The sequence below is a fragment of the Medicago truncatula genome, chromosome 4 (genome assembly GCF_003473485.1).
Source record: "Medicago truncatula cultivar Jemalong A17 chromosome 4, MtrunA17r5.0-ANR, whole genome shotgun sequence".
NCBI lineage: Eukaryota > Viridiplantae > Streptophyta > Magnoliopsida > Fabales > Fabaceae > Medicago > Medicago truncatula.
In genome coordinates this window covers 32,770,653-32,788,485 of record NC_053045.1, presented here as the reverse complement: position 1 = coordinate 32,788,485, position 17,833 = coordinate 32,770,653, and positions in this window count along the sequence as shown.

Sequence of the window (17,833 nt, the reverse complement as noted above, 5' to 3'; positions counted from 1 at the left end):
TTTTCATCAGAAGCAAAAGTTTTCATCAGAAGCAATATTTTCACCAGAAGCTACATTTGATCCTTTAATCAAACTGAAGATTCAAAGTTGCTGATTCTCAATTCAGTCTTATCAAAGAAGAACGAAGAACTGAAAGGGAGGTATCAACGGATATATGGATAACACTGAGCACTTGTCTCTCATTAATAGAGTTGACAAAGTACAAGTGTACAACCACTACCTCCACTACTCTGTTTTCTGTCTACGCTACAAGACAAAACAACAGCCATGCCTGCAGAATTTGTACAACTCAAGATGGGAATGAATTTGAAGTTTATTCTTCAAAGGACTACACCCAAATCAGGCAAAGGATCACTGGTGGATAATCAAAGGATTTCAAACGACTCTTTAGACGTGCTGATTATCTCAACGTCTCTTTCACACCTCTATATAAAGGAATGAAGACTTGAAGATTTACAGAGACATACATAAGTTCAAAAGCGCCAAAACTCTGTCAATTTGATACTAAAAAGCACACTGAATTTCTGCACTGATTTGATACATCTTAGAAATTCAAAGTCTAGAGTCTTTTCTGTATTGTATTGTGAACACCACTGATTGTATATCAAGTGTTCAATTCAAACTCAATTCTCTGTATTTTTGTTTGATTAGAAGTCTCTCGCCTGCGTGCTTGAGCATTAGAAGTCTCTTGCTTAGTGCTTGAGCATTGGAAGACTCTTGCGTGTGTGCTTGAGCATAGTTTTGTGAAGTCTCATACTTAGAAAGTATTGAGCAGTTGTAATCTTGTGATTATAGTGAAATCTCCTTGGAAGTGCAAGGGGGACTGGACTACTTCCGTGTTGTGGAAGGAACCAGGATAACTGCTTGTGTCTTTGTCTTTCTTTTCTCTGCTCTGTTCTTTCCGCTGCATATCTGATTCTGATCATTTCATCAGAAGCACTCTCAAACTGCTTCTGAAGTTTTATCAGAAGAAGAATTTTTTTAGACAGAGAAAGAAAACACAATTCAACCCCCCCTTCTTGTGTTTTTCTCACCTTCAATTGGTATCAGAGCCTGCTCTGTTATCACAGCACTTAACCGTGTTACAGTTCAAGATCTATTAGAAAAACATGTCTGGAGATGAGGAATCAGTTACTCCAAAATACACAAGCGTCAAGCATGACTATGATACTGCTGACAAGAAAACAGACTCTGGAAAAGCTCCAAGGTTTAATGGAGATCCAGAAGAGTTTTCTTGGTGGAAAACTAATATGTACAGCTTTATCATGGGATTAGATGAAGAGTTATGGGACATACTGGAAGATGGAGTTGATGACCTGGATTTAGATGAAGAAGGAGCTGCTATAGACAGAAGAATACATACTCCTGCTCAGAAGAAGCTTTATAAGAAACACCACAAGATAAGAGGAATCATTGTGGCTTCTATACCTCGCACCGAATACATGAAAATGAGTGACAAATCTACTGCGAAGGCTATGTTTGCTTCTCTATGTGCAAACTTTGAAGGCAGCAAGAAAGTAAAAGAGGCTAAAGCTTTGATGCTAGTTCATCAGTATGAACTTTTCAGAATGAAAGATGATGAGAGTATAGAAGAAATGTACTCAAGATTTCAAACTTTAGTTTCTGGATTGCAAATACTGAAGAAAAGCTATGTTGCTTCTGATCATGTTAGTAAGATTTTGAGAAGCCTACCTTCAAGATGGAGACCCAAAGTAACTGCTATTGAGGAAGCTAAGGATCTAAATACTTTAAGTGTTGAAGATCTTGTTAGCTCACTCAAAGTGCATGAAATGAGTCTAAATGAGCATGAAACCTCTAAGAAGAGTAAATCCATTGCTTTACCATCTAAAGGAAAGACCTCAAAGTCTTCCAAAGCCTACAAAGCCAGTGAATCTGAAGAAGAATCACCTGATGGAGATTCTGATGAAGATCAATCTGTAAAGATGGCTATGCTGTCCAACAAGCTTGAGTATCTGGCAAGGAAGCAGAAGAAATTTTTGAGCAAGAAAGGTAGCTACAAGAACTTCAAGAAAGAAGATCAGAAGGGATGCTTCAATTGTAAGAAGCCTGGTCATTTCATTGCTGATTTCCCTGATCTTCAGAAGGAGAAGTTTAAAGGCAAATCCAAGAAATCAAGCTTCAACTCCAGTAAATTCAGAAAGCAAATCAAAAAGAGTTTGATGGCAACCTGGGAAGATTTGGATAGTGAATCTGGTTCTGATAAAGAAGAAGCTGATGATGATGCTAAGGCAGCCGTTGGGTTGGTAGCAACAGTATCATCAGAAGCAGTATCAGAAGCTGAATCAGATTCAGAAGATGAAAATGAGGTATATTCTAAAATCCCTAGACAAGAACTTGTTGATTCTCTAAAAGAACTTTTATCACTGTTTGAACACAGAACCAATGAGTTGACAGATTTAAAAGAAAAATATGTTGATTTGATGAAACAACAAAAGTCAACTCTATTGGAACTAAAAGCTTCTGAAGAAGAACTCAAAGGGTTTAACCTCATATCAGCAACATATGAAGATAGACTCAAGAGTCTTTGTCAGAAGCTACAAGAAAAATGTGATAAAGGTTCAGGCAATAAACATGAGATTGCCTTGGATGATTTTATTATGGCTGGAATAGACAGAAGCAAAGTTGCTTCTATGATCTACAGCACATACAAGAACAAAGGCAAAGGGATTGGATATTCTGAGGAGAAATCCAAAGAATACAGTCTCAAGAGCTACTGTGATTGTATCAAGGATGGATTGAAATCCACCTTTGTGCCTGAAGGTACAAATGCTAAAACTGCTGTTCAGTCAAAACCTGAAGCTTCAGGTTCACAGGCTAAGATCACATCAAAGCCAGAGAATCTTAAGATCAAGGTAATGACAAAATCTGATCCTAAGAGTCAAAAGATTAAAATTCTGAAAAGATCAGAACCTGTTCATCAGAATCTGATTAAACCAGAATCTAAAATTCCAAAACAAAAGGATCAGAAGAACAAAGCAGCTACTGCTTCTGAGAAAACAATACCAAAAGGTGTCAAACCTAAAGTATTGAATGATCAGAAGCCACTCAGCATTCACCCTAAGGTACAAGGGAGGAAAAGTAAAACCTCCAAAGCTAACCCAAAAGGACCCATGAAGATATGGGTACCTAAATCTGAATTGGCCAAAAATGCAGGTGTGCTTAAGGGCAAGAGAGAAACAAAGGTCATGGTACCTAGACAGCGGATGTTCAAGGCACATGACTGGAGAGAAAGCTTTGTTCCTTACCCTTACAATGAAAGATGGAGGAGAAGTGAAGTTTGGTGGCAACCAAACTGGAAAGATCATTGGTACAGGTACTATTGGTAATTCCTCCATCTCAATTAATAATGTGTGGCTAGTAGATGGTCTGAAGCATAACCTATTGAGCATAAGTCAATTTTGTGACAATGGGTATGATGTAACGTTCAGTAAGACCAACTGCACACTAGTTAACAAGGATGACAAATCCATTACATTCAAGGGAAAGAGAGTTGAGAATGTCTATAAAATAAATTTCTCTGATCTGGCTGATCAGAAGGTAGTTTGCCTTCTGTCAATGAATGATAAAAAATGGGTATGGCATAAAAGGTTGGGACATGCTAATTGGAGATTAATTTCTAAAATTAGCAAGTTACAACTGGTCAAAGGATTGCCTAACATTGATTATCATTCAGATGCACTTTGTGGTGCATGTCAGAAAGGGAAAATTGTGAAAAGTTCCTTCAAATCTAAAGACATTGTATCAACCTCCAGACCCTTAGAATTACTCCATATTGATCTTTTTGGTCCAGTTAACACTGCATCCTTATATGGAAGTAAATATGGATTAGTCATTGTTGATGATTACAGCAGATGGACTTGGGTAAAATTCATTAAAAGTAAAGACTATGCATGTGAAGTGTTTAGCAGCTTCTGCACTCAAATACAATCTGAAAAAGAATTGAAAATTTTGAAAGTCAGAAGTGATCATGGTGGAGAATTTGAAAATGAGTCATTTGAACTTTTTTGTGAAAAATATGGGATTCTCCATGAGTTTTCTTCTCCTAGAACTCCACAACAAAATGGGGTTGTAGAGAGAAAGAACAGAACCTTACAAGAAATGGCCAGAACCATGATCCATGAAAACAACTTAGCTAAACATTTTTGGGCAGAAGCAGTCAATACTTCATGTTATATTCAAAATAGGATCTATATCAGACCTATGTTGGAGAAAACAGCATATGAACTCTTTAAAGGAAGAAGACCCAATATCTCTTACTTTCATCAGTTTGGATGTACTTGTTACATCTTAAACACTAAAGACTATCTGAAGAAATTTGATGCCAAGGCTCAAAGAGGAATCTTTTTAGGTTACTCTGAAAGGTCAAAGGCATACAGAGTGTATAATTCAGAAACACAATGTGTTGAAGAATCTATGCATGTAAAATTTGATGATAGAGAGCCTGGAAGTAAAACTTCAGAGCAAAGTGAAAGTAATGCAGGTACAACTGATTCTGAAGATGCATCAGAATCTGATCAACCTTCTGATTCTGAAAAGTATACAGAAGTTGAATCTTGTCCAGAAGCTGAAATCACTCCAGAAGCTGAGTCTAATTCAGAAGCAGAACCTAGCCCAAAAGTACAGAATGAAAGTGCTTCTGAGGACTTTCAAGATAACACTCAGCAGGTTATTCAACCTAAATTCAAGCACAAATCTTCACATCCTGAGGAGTTAATCATTGGAAGCAAAGATAGTCCTAGAAGAACAAGATCACATTTTAGACAAGAAGAGTCTTTAATAGGACTGCTTTCAATAATTGAGCCCAAAACTGTTGAAGAAGCTCTCTCAGATGATGGATGGATATTAGCTATGCAAGAAGAGCTAAATCAATTCCAAAGGAATGATGTGTGGGATCTGGTACCCAAACCTTCTCAGAAGAACATTATTGGAACAAAATGGGTATTCAGAAACAAGCTGAATGAACAAGGAGAAGTAACCAGAAACAAAGCCAGACTTGTTGCTCAAGGCTACAGTCAACAAGAAGGCATTGATTACACTGAAACATTTGCTCCAGTTGCAAGATTGGAAGCAATCAGGTTACTTCTATCCTACGCAATTAATCATGGCATAATATTATATCAAATGGATGTCAAAAGTGCCTTTCTTAATGGTATCATTGAAGAAGAAGTGTATGTTAAACAACCTCCTGGGTTTGAGGATCTTAAGCATCCTGACCATGTTTATAAACTTAAGAAATCACTATATGGCTTGAAACAAGCTCCCAGAGCTTGGTATGATAGACTAAGTAATTTCTTAATTAAAAATGATTTTGAAAGAGGACAAGTTGACACAACACTCTTCAGAAAGACTCTTAAGAAAGATATTTTGATTGTGCAAATATATGTTGATGATATAATATTTGGTTCTACTAATGCATCTCTTTGCAAAGAATTTTCTAAGTTAATGCAGGATGAATTTGAAATGAGTATGATGGGAGAATTGAAATTCTTTCTGGGAATTCAAATCAACCAAAGTAAAGAAGGAGTATATGTTCATCAAACAAAATATACAAAGGAGCTTCTGAAGAAGTTCAAGCTAGAAGACTGTAAAATGATGAACACTCCAATGCATCCAACCTGCACCTTAAGCAAAGAAGATACTGGAACAGTAGTAGACCAGAAGCTTTACAGAGGTATGATTGGTTCTCTGTTATACCTCACTGCATCTAGACCTGATATTTTATTCAGTGTATGCTTGTGTGCAAGATTTCAATCAGATCCTAGAGAATCTCATTTAACTGCAGTTAAGAGAATCTTCAGGTATCTGAAAGGAACAACTAATCTTGGACTCCTGTATAGGAAATCCCTAGATTATAAGTTGATTGGATTCTGTGATGCTGATTATGCTGGTGATAGGATTGAAAGAAAATCAACCAGTGGAAATTGTCAATTCCTGGGAGAGAATCTGATATCCTGGGCAAGCAAAAGACAAGCAACTATTGCTATGTCTACAGCAGAAGCAGAGTACATTTCAGCTGCAAGTTGTTGCACACAACTACTTTGGATGAAACATCAGTTGGAAGACTATCAGATCAATGCTAACAGTATTCCCATTTATTGTGATAATACTGCTGCTATTTGTTTGTCAAAGAATCCAATTCTACATTCAAGAGCCAAGCATATTGAAATCAAACACCATTTTATCAGAGACTATGTTCAAAAAGGAATTTTAGATATACAATTCATTGATACTGAACATCAATGGGCTGACATATTTACAAAACCTTTGTCTGTTGAAAGATTTGATTTTATTAAGAAAAATTTGAACATGCATTTTGTGTCTGATTGAAAAATTGCTTGCCTCTGAATAAGAAGTTTGGTTCTGAAGTTTATTCAGAAGCATTTTGGTTCATCAGAAGCTCTTAATTGAGGTTCTGAGGAAAATGTGCTTCTGAAGATGACGTCAGCACTAAAACTTCAGAAGTGTTATTCTTTGCTTCTGAATAGCTTGGTTAGTGGGAACGGTGGAAGTTACTTTATGTAACAGCTGTCTCATTACCCAAAAGGTAGTTTTCTGAAGAGTCTCTGACGTGGTTTATTTGTATTGGAGTATAACAAAAAGGGCAATGATGTTTTTATTCGCTTTTTGACGTACTTACACGCGCCCCCAATTTGTCATTAATGCTGTGTTTGTTTGTCCCCTCTGAATTACAAACGTTTTAATAAAAAAAAAACACTAAGTCATTTCACACACTTCTCACTTCACAACAAACACTTTCTATTTTTCTTCTCAACCCTCTGCGAACGTAAGCGCATTCTCTCATCCTCTCAAAAACTCCTTAGAACCCTAAAACCACTTCATATCAATGGCTTCTTCAAGTTCTGCATCTGGTTCATCATCAAACGAACAACAAGGAGAAGCTCCTGCTTATGAGATAAAGGGAAGAACCATGTCCTTGGAGGAATGGGAATTAAACATTCAATCAGAAAGTCCGGTGGATTTTGATTCTTTGGCCGCTCACGACTGTGACATTGGCAAGTACTACGAGAAACAAGGTCTGGGAAGGTACTTCAATCTTCTAAATGGACCAACTTATCAAACACTGGTTCGTCATTTCTGGGTTAGAGCCAGCATCTACGACAGGGAAGCCGCCAAGATTGAAGAAGATGAAAAAGTTCTTCTCAATCCTGAACTCAAAGGGAAGTCTAGAGCGGAAATGGGCTTGGAAACTTTCTCCAAAACCCAGATAAGATCAAGCATCATGGGAATCCGTGTCTGGATCACTGAGGACACTATTGCCTTTGTCATCAGAAGACCAGCAGAAGGAGAACATGAGGCTGGGATTTCAAAGCCAAAGGACAGCCCCTGGAATGCTATTGTTAACAGAACTCTCTACAACAAGGTAAAGGACTTTGCCTATTCTGACATGAACACCAAGACAAAGGTTATGTTGAAGATTCAGAATGAAAACCTACTACCAAAAGGTGGTGGTGGTGATCAGCCCTCTCTGGAACATAAAATCCTCTTACACTTTGTCATAAAGGGTGTAGAGGCAAATATTCCCAGATACATATTCAGACATATGGTTCATCAACTCAGAGAGAGTCAACTGAATAAAAGGTCTTGGGTACCTTATGGAAGACTATTCTCTGAGATTTTCTATCAGGGAGGAATTATTGAGATGCTGAAAGAAGCTCAGATCTTCACAGATGAACAGTTGGGAACTGTTAGAGGGAAGATTATCAATGGGGAGACTCTAAGGGCTATGCATCTGATTAAAGCAAAAGATGTGAAGAAGAGTCCTACTGACTTGAAACCTTCTGATGCCAAATCAGATCTTATCCCAGACTTTCCTCCCATCTGTAAACAAGATCCCTTGGAGGTTCAAAGGGCATATATCATGGATCACTACAAAACCTATAATCAGAAAATCAGCTTGAAGGATGTTCCTGACCAAATGTATGGTGGTGAGCTGCCTGTGGCCAAAAGCAGAAAATCTAAAAAGAAGCAGATCACCAAGGAAGAATACCTTGCTGAAAATGCTACTGAGGTGGGTGCTCAGAAGCATAAGAAAGCTAAGAAGGTAAAATCTGCTATGTCCACCATTCTTGAGGAAGTGGAGGATTTGGATGATGTCCCTCTTATCAAGAAAAGGACAAGGAGTACTCAAGAAACAGCAGAACAGCCTGCTTCTGAACAAACTGGTTCTGAACAAGCTGCTTCTGATCAAGCTGCTTCTGAAAAGCCTCCAAGTCCCAAAAATAAAAGAGAAGCTGCTCTTCAGACCATCAAAAGGAAGAGGTCTAATTTAACAAGAAATCTGAAGACAGGTGAAGGAAGAAGGGCACAAATGTTGGAAGAACTGGAAGAGAACTGGGATGAAGACTCAAGCCCTAAGAAAGCAAAAAGGACTGCAACTTCTGAGCCCATAGTCATGCTCAGCTTCGAAATGACTGCAGAAATGGAGCAGTATACTAGGGAGGTTGCTGCATCCAAGATAGCAGAGAAGAAAAGGATGAAGATTTTGTATGAAGAAGAAAGGGATGAACGTCTCAAGGCTGCAGGGTATGTGCCTACTCCTGACATTGCTGCTTTAGCATCGGAGTTAGAAACTGTTAAGTATGGAGCAACTCTGCTTTCTCAAGCCTTGAAGAATAAGCAAGCTTCAGGAGCAACTTCATCAGAACCAGCTTCAGAAGCTCCAGAAGCAGTTCATCCAGAAGCTCAGTCTTCAGGTAATCCATCTAATGCTCCAACTAATACTCAGATTCCATCTCTACCCTCTTCACCCTCTTCATCATCAACAGAATCAGATGACAAACCCCTTAGCCAACACATAGACAAGCTTCTTAAAACCAAACCTACCAAACTAACAGATTTAGGAACACTTGACTGGGAGCAAACTCAAATAGAATTTTCTAAGAATAGAATTAAACTTTGTGAGAAATTCAATTTGCCTCCTACTCATCCACTCTATCCAGATAATCCTGAACCTGTTAGTGTACAACAACCTCAACCCAACCCAGAACCTACAACAAACTCACCACATAACTCAACCACACAAAAAGCCTCTGAAGTAGCTTCAGATGCAACTACTTCAGAAACTCCCCAACACCAAGAATCCTCAACCCTTCACAACTTAGAAAAACATCTAGGTGGTGAAATGCAACCAACACCCACTAAGGCCTCTAAGACAGTTCCTGAAAAGACTGTTTTGGAAACCCAAACAGAAACCCAAACCATCCCTGAGCAAACTGTTCAGGAGCAAACTGCCTCTGAACAAGTTGCTTCTGACCAAACAGCTCCTGACCATCAAACAATACCCCCTGACCATCAAACAATACCCTCTGACCATCAAACAACAGAACAACAACAACCAGACTCACCCACTATAATAGACTTAACCTCTGACCAACCAACCACATCAAATACAACTCAAACTGAACCTTCACCCATCCCTGACCATATCCTAGAGTCTGAGTATATAGAGGAACAGCTGATCAGACTTAGTGATGAGATTCAGGCACTGATTCTTCGCAGAACAGTTCCTGCACCTCCTATTCACTATTATGATCAGTGGATGGATCTTCAGAAGAGCTTTGATGAGTTGCTGGATCAACTCAGAACCAAATGTGTGTCATCTCACTCTGCAATGCTGAAGAAGCTTTTGGATGATATGCATGAAGCAGCTAAGGACAAAGAGCTGAATTATGTACCTCTTCTGGACATCACTCCTTTCTATCCTGAAGAAGAGTATATCACAAGAGCTGCAAGAATTCATGCTGGGCATGTAAGAAGAATGAGGGAAAAGGATGAGCTACTTAAGAAGAAAGATGAACAGATCAAGTATCTCTTAGAACAGCTGTATAAGCAAGCCCAACCTTAGTTGCACACCCAACTCTAGCTTGTTTTTACTTTTGTTCTGTGTAGTCTTATCTTTGTACCTTAACCTTCATTTATAAATATTATCATTGTTTCTGAAATATTATGTTCTATTTTTTTTAACTCTAATGATATTTATTGATTTTAATGTCATATGCTCTGATACTTCTTGCTCTGATACTTATTATGTTTTTATTTGGTTATATGCTCTGCTACTCTGTCTTTTGTTCTTATTCTTTTTGTTGATGACAAAAGGGGGAGTAAATGTATAGTATTTTTAAGGCACTGAGCCCCACTACAACCACTTCTAAATTTCTTTTAAATACTTCTGATTTGATTTTATGAGTATTTTATTGAAATTTAATTAATAAGAATAGAACTTAGGGGGAGCTTACAAACCTCACCTTAAGGATCTATTAGACTCAGGGGGAGCTTACAAACCTCTATCCCAGTGGTCAACTTATTAATTAGATCAACAACAATTGAACATTTTAAATACTATTGTTTGTCATCATCAAAAAGGGGGAGATTGTTGGAATAAAATGTGTTTCACAATGAACCTTATTAAGTTTTGATGATAACAAGGTATTAAAAATTGTCAATTGGTTATTACTAATAATTGTTCAAGTGTACAGGACCAAAGGCTACTCAAGTTATTTCAATAGGTCTTGGAAGAACAATGGAAAGAAAAAGAAATTCTGAGCATCTGAAGAAAACTGCTCCTGAAGCTAAACTGCTCCTGAAGCTAAACTGCTCCTGAAGAGATGACGTCATCAGAAGCAGAAAGTCATCAGAAGCAATATTTTCATCAGAAGCAAAAGTTTTCATCAGAAGCAATATTTTCACCAGAAGCTACATTTGATCCTTTAATCAAACTGAAGATTCAAAGTTGCTGATTCTCAATTCAGTCTTATCAAAGAAGAACGAAGAACTGAAAGGGAGGTATCAACGGATATATGGATAACACTGAGCACTTGTCTCTCATTAATAGAGTTGACAAAGTACAAGTGTACAACCACTACCTCCACTACTCTGTTTTCTGTCTACGCTACAAGACAAAACAACAGCCATGCCTGCAGAATTTGTACAACTCAAGATGGGAATGAATTTGAAGTTTATTCTTCAAAGGACTACACCCAAATCAGGCAAAGGATCACTGGTGGATAATCAAAGGATTTCAAACGACTCTTTAGACGTGCTGATTATCTCAACGTCTCTTTCACACCTCTATATAAAGGAATGAAGACTTGAAGATTTACAGAGACATACATAAGTTCAAAAGCGCCAAAACTCTGTCAATTTGATACTAAAAAGCACACTGAATTTCTGCACTGATTTGATACATCTTAGAAATTCATAGTCTAGAGTCTTTTCTGTATTGTATTGTGAACACCACTGATTGTATATCAAGTGTTCAATTCAAACTCAATTCTCTGTATTTTTGTTTGATTAGAAGTCTCTCGCCTGCGTGCTTGAGCATTAGAAGTCTCTTGCTTAGTGCTTGAGCATTGGAAGACTCTTGCGTGTGTGCTTGAGCATAGTTTTGTGAAGTCTCATACTTAGAAAGTATTGAGCAGTTGTAATCTTGTGATTATAGTGAAATCTCCTTGGAAGTGCAAGGGGGACTGGACTACTTCCGTGTTGTGGAAGGAACCAGGATAACTGCTTGTGTCTTTGTCTTTCTTTTCTCTGCTCTGTTCTTTCCGCTGCATATCTGATTCTGATCATTTCATCAGAAGCACTCTCAAACTGCTTCTGAAGTTTTATCAAAAGAAGAATTTTTTTAGACAGAGAAAGAAAACACAATTCAACCCCCCCTTCTTGTGTTTTTCTCACCTTCAAGTGTCGGCGTTCGTTTTATGTTTACTTTGCTTGTCATATCACATTCGTCGTTTAACTTTGCCTTTTTTCCTCGTAGATTCGATGGTTTTGTTGTGCACTGATGTGCTGATTAGAGAAGTGTATCAAATCATTACCAAGTAATAAAGTGATAAGTAGAGTATCGTATCCACATGGATTTTCGTTTTGTCCAAACAATTTGTAACTTTTAGTTGACGATATAATAAAATAGTAAAGGGTTAGAGATTTGTAATTTTATTTGTTTGCAACAGAGCAAGTTTACCTGTTTTCGGTTGCAGAAAAGTAAGCAGTGGTTAGGATTCTTTGAATCCCTCTATTTATATTGTTGGATATTAAATAACAGTAATGTCGTGTTTATTTATCTTAGGTAAACTATATAAGTAATGAGGTCGTTGGGACGTTACTAACCTAATAGGTCGGAAGCTGCACCTACTGATCACACGGTAATCCTTATGTGTGGGGTCTATACTTCTCAGTTAACTAGGTTTATCCCTCTAATGTTTGGTTCCACCTATTGGAACACGGTGATCCTTACGTGTGGGGTCATACCACTTCAAAGGTAATTGAAAACATAGACTTTATGTTGGCTTTCCACCATTTCCCAAGGCAATGAAGGTCAAGGTTCCTTAGGTCTACCCATCTATGAATATTAGGACACTCATTGCGCACTCTATCTCACACTTAGTAGTTCTACAAACGGAAGCCTATCAGCGTCTACCTTACCAAGGGTTTAAGAGAATGGTTCTACTAGGCAACAACTTATTTCCTTCAAGCAGACACTTGTTTCCTTAATTATTTAACTAGTTACCTCCTAGGTTCAGCAAATTTTACTCAATATTAGTAATGTCACCTCCTAAGTATTTAATACTAGGCTAAACTCGTTTTCGGTATCTTTCACTGGTTATAACCAATTACTTTCTAAATAGATAGATATTAGTATCAAGATATAAGCATCACAATAGTAATATCAATATTAGGCAAGAATGCTCTTTTTTCAACGTTGTTTCCTGATAGGATTTTCACATCCAACATATTCATAAACAAACCACAACATAATAATTTATGTCCCATTACACAGACCATATTTAGGATCTATGTTTCGCAACAACATTAATATTTATGCATTCTTTGGTTAAAAGATTTGTTTACCTTTAGGGTCTATGTTTTTACCTTCACTTTGTTTAACCGAAGGATGCATGATTTTTTTTTTTCTATCAATGCATGATTGTGAGATTTTTTTAGGCGAAAGTCAAGTATTTTGGTTATTCATCAAATTGTAGAACAACAATAAATTTGAAAGAAAAAAAAAATATGGAAAAGGATCCATATATAAAATTGAAATCATCAACCTTCTGAAAAAAAATGGACAAATATCAATGTCCCAAATAGTATGGAAATAAAACAAATATTAATGATTCCATAATAATTCCAAATTTTTTTTTTTTTTTTTTTAGATTTTATGATTAAAATGATCAAGAGAACATGAATCAGTGAAAAGAGAAACGAAAATTTGTTTTGTCAACTTGATTCCATAATCAATGATCCAAGAATAAATATTTTATCTCTCATATGTTAAGAGGACTTACCTTTGAGATGATGGATATGATAAAAGTCACTAATTTACATTTTAATTGCTCATTTGAAAATATTTTATCCCAGTGTATTGATTATAATTTTTCTTTTCTTGTTGATTATATTTATAATGGCATATATTTGATCTAATTTGTCACACTTTTTTTCAAGGACACATACTCACATCATGTTTCTTTTAATATTTGAATTCATTCTCACATCCACTATCTTTTTTAAATGATAAGGATAAAAATCAGAGATATACAATTTGTTACATTGGGTTTCAATATTTGAATTTACTCTTATCTATTTGTTGTATGTGTTATTTGTATTGAAAGTTGAAGGTAATTTTGGAAGGGGGAAAAAATCAGCCCAAAGGAGCCAAAAAAAGCTATTTTCTTTATATATAGTATAGATTATATTATTATAATTATTTTGACTAAATCTATACTATATACTAGCGGAAAGATGAGAACTTACATGTCCATATTTCCACTATTTTTATGGCACTAACGCATGTAGATTATCAACGATATTTTTTAGAAATTTTCACTACAACATTCTAGTCTTAAGGAAACGCAAAAAAGCCGTTGTGTATGCTAAATAAAGTGTTGTCGTAGGATATGAGAACGGATTTTCTCCCGTGGTGAACTAAGGCGTTGTCTTTTCCTTTCGCTACGCTTTTCCCCACAAATTTGTCTGAAAATAACGAAAGATATTTCATATAAATTTTTTGATATATAGGCATGGCATCGAAACCCGTGCCCATGGGTACCCGCCCAAACCAACCCTGATTTGACTGGGTTTGGGTTTTCCCCGATTTCAAAATACGGGTAACGGGGATATATGTGCCCACCCAGGACCCATACCCAAACCCTACCTGAATGTAGAAGGTCATGTTTTTGTTTTTTTTAGGGGGTTGATAATGATATGCCATGTTATTTGGTTTGATAATTGTCATGATATAAGAACTTTCATTGATAGTTAAAGAAGCAACTGAATTATTCGGTAAGGAAATGTTAAAATGAGTGCAAATTGTTGGATGACGGGTAAGTATATGGGAGTAGGGGATGGGGAAGGCAAAACCCGTCCCCACCTCGCCCCATTGTCATGCCTAATTGATATAGATTAAAATTATAAGTATAGATATTTGTGACTTTCAAATGTAACAAACTCAACAAACCATATTTATCTTTTTCCATCAAAACAATAAAATAACAAATATAACAAAAATTTTTATCTTTTTAATAACATCAATAACATAACATTATCTTTCAAATGAAAATCGAATTCGTGTACAAAAAATAATAAAGGTTAGAATGTTCATGTCCTGGGTGGCATATTTTACTGTGTCCTATTGGTTGGTGTGCTGCAGCCGGTAGCAAGGTTATTCCTTGAGGCTGAGATATGGAGTGGAAGTTCATGAAAGGAAATGATGTGCTTTCGGTTCAGGACTTGGGGAAGACAAAGGCACGTTCAAATCAATTTGTCTTTGTAATCTTGACCATTCATTTTGATCTAAAGTTTAAAAACTATTCCTACTATTCTCATACAAAATTTGTCATTCTCATTTAAGAAATAAAAAGTAATGAAAGGTTGGTAAACAATAATGAAAAGAGATATTTTTATATATGATTTATTCTATGAATCAAAGGGACAAACATGATACATAAATGTACTTTAGTTATGTCTAATAATTATTGTAATATAAATGAAAAACTTCTTACGGACGAAACTTATTAAAAATCTATTTAATTGATGTAATCATTGCGTGGGCGTCTTTTACGATATAAAATGTTCATTCAATTATACATTTATTATGCGCAAAGGTGAAATTTTTTTGCAAGGATTAATAAGTTTGTTTATATTGTGTTACATTTTGTTTCCCTATATATATTATGAAACTCTAGATAAGAAATAAAAAGTAACAAAAGGGTGATAAACAATAATGAATTAAAATTAAAAGTGTTAAATGTTGAGCGAAATAATTACAATCTGCGAAGTCTAGATACTTCAAAATTGATGATGTATCGGTATCTGATACGTATCTTGTACCGATACCTGCCTGATATGTCCCAATGCATACTAGAAAAGTATCTGACAATTAAATTTTATTTTCTTTTAAATAATTTTCCGATACATTTTAGATATGTCAGATATATGTGAAGGATATGGTGATGGAAAATCGATACACATGAGATACATGATTTTTTCTATTATTTTTTCTATATGTTTTTTCTTAAAAAAGAAAAGAGGAACGAAAAGAATATTATTGTTAACTCAAATAACACTTAAATCTTAAGTTATGAAATATTATACAATGATGTTCTTTTTTGGATATAGATGTATAACATTAACGATGTTCTTTTTGGGATATAGTATGATAGTAATAATGTTCCCTTTTGGGATATATGTAATTGACAAAGTAATGGAGTTCTTTTCTGGGATTAATCATATATGTAATTGAATAAATTGTCACTTTCGTTATAATCAATATTACTTGTATTTATATTTTTGTTGTTGTCGAATGTCTGTATTGTCTCTTTTTGTTGTTTTGAGAAAGCTGATATTGTTGATTGTCATGTGAAGGTAATTTCCTTGGTGTGGCTTTTGTTGTTTTAAATCTATTTGGTCACCATGTGAGACTAGTTTTTGCACTTGTTTTTTTGCTTTTGAGTTTTAGTACATAGTTTTTATTTTGAGTTCTAACCCGTAGTTTGATTTTTTTTTTAAAGTATCCCGACTGTATCATATCTTGGATTTTGAAATTTTTCCATATCGATGTTTCAAGGCCATATCGTATCAAGTATGTAGGGTTCGTAGACTACATTGAATGCATGTTTTGAAAGAAAACATGTGTTAAAGAGAGAGAGAGAGAGAGAGAGAGAGAGAGAGAGAGAGAGAGAGAGAGGAGTGGTGGCCATAGGAACCATTTACGACAACCGCAACAAAATTCTTTTTCGCTTGAACAGAGGTTCCATTTGATGCGTGTCTACTGAGAAGATGGCACAAAGGGATGGGAAAGGGAAAGGTGAACTTTGGTGAGCTCAAGACATCGAAAAGCAATTCGACCAGATTATAGACAGGACAAACAATAAGGATTCAATCAACGTAAAGGTTTTAGGTTAGGGTTTGGTTCTGATTATCAACAACATTGGTCGAAAGATAGTGACACTGGTTTGGAAATAGGGGCCTAAGTGCATTGTTATGGTATACCGTTCTATGTGTGGATTTTGATTTTTTTTTTTGCAAAACTTGCGGTGGCAAAAGCAAGATTGCTAAAGGTTGATGAATGTACTCTCAATAAGTTGAGGTTGGACTATTCTCATGAATATTGGTTTTTTTGAAGAAATTAATGTGGTTGAAGACGTTTAGGTTAATGAAAAGAAATTTCAGATTCGGGTTGTCTCGGTCCATGGAACTATGAGAGGTTATATTAGATAATCATGAAGTAAGAAGGAATATGTCTAAGCTGAGAATTAGGTGACATGAGCCATCATTGTTAGATTTGAAGAGTGTATCAAGGATGTCAACTAAAGATCGATATGATTTTATTCGCTCCCTTAAGAAAACCAAAGAAGAAAAAGACAACTAATAAATCGAAAAAGTCGTTTCCTATTAATGTAGAAGGAGTATCATTGTCAGTGGGAACCATGTCTTCGGGTAATAGTGATGATTTGAAAAATTGAATGGTGCTTCGTGGTAATCCTCAAGAGGTAACAACTAATGTTTGTGAGGTAGGTAAAGCTATTAAGGCAAATTTTAATGGAGACAATGGTAAGATGTTTAGTGCGCTAACTAAGGAGGGAGGAGGGGAGTTCAGGAGGGAGGGAAAGGAATGGAGGATTGTGAGTGTTGGGTTGTTTCAGGTGTTTAGGGTGGGGTGATTTAGACATGGACGGAGCATTGGTTGTAATGAAGACAATTGTTACGGATAAGGTTAGGTTGTTTGATTAAAAATGATAGGGATGTTGCTTGGTGTGTGACTGGAGATTTTTAATGTAATTAGATAAGTTGAAGAGAGAAGGAATAAGGTGCCAGGTGTCTTTTATGAGGATTTTACTCACTTTAATTTATTTATTGAGTATAATAATTTAATTAACATTCCTTTGTGTTGAAGATGAATCACTTGGTATTATAAGGATGGTTTATCTATGAGTCAGCTAGATCGTTTTATGTTATCAGAAGATTTTAGTTCCCTTTGGCCAAATTGGATTAAAACGGATATAGCTAGAAGTGTATTAGACATTTTCCGGTGATGTTGGCGATTGATAAAGATAATTGGGGACCTTGATCGCAACATATGCTGAAATGTTTGCAACTCTTTTTAAGTCTTTTCTGATACAACTTGTGATGGAATGACTTATTTTGGTTATTAATATATTTCATTTCGGCCTTTTAAAAAAATGATAGTTTTTTTTTAAAAGAAAAGAAAATGAATTATAGTTAAAAGCAACATTTTTATGAAATATTTATTCTATGAACTAAAGGGACAAACATGATACTCAAATGCACTTTA